At 34.2% G+C, this 1,584-nt stretch overlaps 1 pseudogene; it reads left to right on the top strand.

Moving 5' to 3' along the window:
* Window positions 1–413: 413 nt before the first annotated feature.
* On the top strand, window positions 414–1,336 carry LOC131518129 (DCN1-like protein 1; annotated as a pseudogene).
* Window positions 1,337–1,584: the final 248 nt, after the last annotated feature.

Below are 1,584 nucleotides of genomic sequence, written 5' to 3'. Positions count from 1 at the left end.
AAAAAAAATCACATGATTATAACAATAGGTTCAGAGAAAACATTTGACAAAATCTGACACTCATTCATTAAAAAAACCCTCAGTAAACTAGGAATAGAGGGGAACTTCCTCTACTTAGTAAAAAAATATCTACAAAAACCATTATAGCTAATATCATATTTGTGAGAAACTCAAAAGTTTCCTACTAGGATCAGAAACAAGACAAGGATATCCCCTCTCACCACTCCTTTTCAACATTGTACTAGAAGTTAAAATAATGCAATAAGGCAAGAAAAGAAAGGTATACAAATTGGGAAGGGAGAAACAAAACTATCTTTGTTCACAGATGACATGATCATCTATGTCAAAAATCTCAAAGAATCAACAAAAAAATCCAGGAGCTGATTCACTGCAGAGCCAGAGGAGGAGGGGAGAGGCCTAGAGGACACCAACATGAGCAAGTTGAAATCATCACAGAAAGATAAAATTCATCAGTTTATTAGCTTCACACACTCAAGTGAAAAAACAGTAGTAAGTTGTCTGTTTCAAAATGACTGGAGGTTAGATATTGCAACAGACTTTTTTAATCCAAAATCTTGAACTTTATATATGTGAGAGTATAAAAGGATCACTGGACAGGAAGAAGCTAGAACAGCTATACAATAGATACAAAGATCCTCAAGATGAATATAAAATTGGAATAGATGGTATACAGAACATGTGTGATGACCTCGTACTTGATCCAGCCAGCATCAGTGCATTGATTATTGTGTGAAAGTTCAGAGCAGCAACACAGTGCAAGTTTTCCAAACAGGAGTTCATAAATGATATGACATAGAAAACTAAATGCCCAGATACCCAAAATGGAACAAGAATTGAAAGAACCAGGATGATTTAAGGATTTTTACAAGCTTACTTTTAATTTTGCAAAGAATCCAAGACAAAAAGGATTAGATCTAGAAATGGCAATTGCCTGCTGGAATTTAGTGTTTAAGGGAGATATACATTCTTAGACTTATGGAATAAATTTTTATTGGAACATGATAAATGATCAATACCAAAAAATACTTGGAATCTTCTTTTAGATTTCAGTACAATGATTGCAGATAACATGTCTAATTATCACAAAGAAAGAGCATGGCCTGTTCTTATTGATGACTTTGTGGAATTTGCATGCCCTCTAATTGCTGGGACAGAAAGTACAATAGTGTAGCACTAAAGGAAGCTTCTAGAATATACACAGTCTGTATAATAAATACAACAGAAAATTGCACAGTCAATTTCTGCTGGCTGGACTGAACTGATGATCAGTCCTCACAATTCAGACTGAGGGTTGTGTCAAAACTTTAAGGATATATCTTGGACCATATGGTATTTCATTCGTCTATTGGTGGTTTGGACTTATATTCTTGTCTGGGCTGATTTGAACATTCATAATTCCAATATTGCAGATTTCATTTTCTGTCTGTGGATGATACTAGTTTATTCTCCCATAAGTCTTAGAACATATAAAAATCAATCACTTTCCTATATACCAGCAATGAACAAGTGGAATTTGAAATTAAAAACACAGTACCATTTATATCCCTTAGCACTCCCCCAAAT

The sequence above is a fragment of the Neofelis nebulosa genome, chromosome 7 (assembly GCF_028018385.1).
Source record: "Neofelis nebulosa isolate mNeoNeb1 chromosome 7, mNeoNeb1.pri, whole genome shotgun sequence".
NCBI lineage: Eukaryota > Metazoa > Chordata > Mammalia > Carnivora > Felidae > Neofelis > Neofelis nebulosa.
The sequence above is the reverse complement of the archived record's forward strand: the minus strand, read 5'-3'. Positions and strand labels throughout refer to the sequence as shown.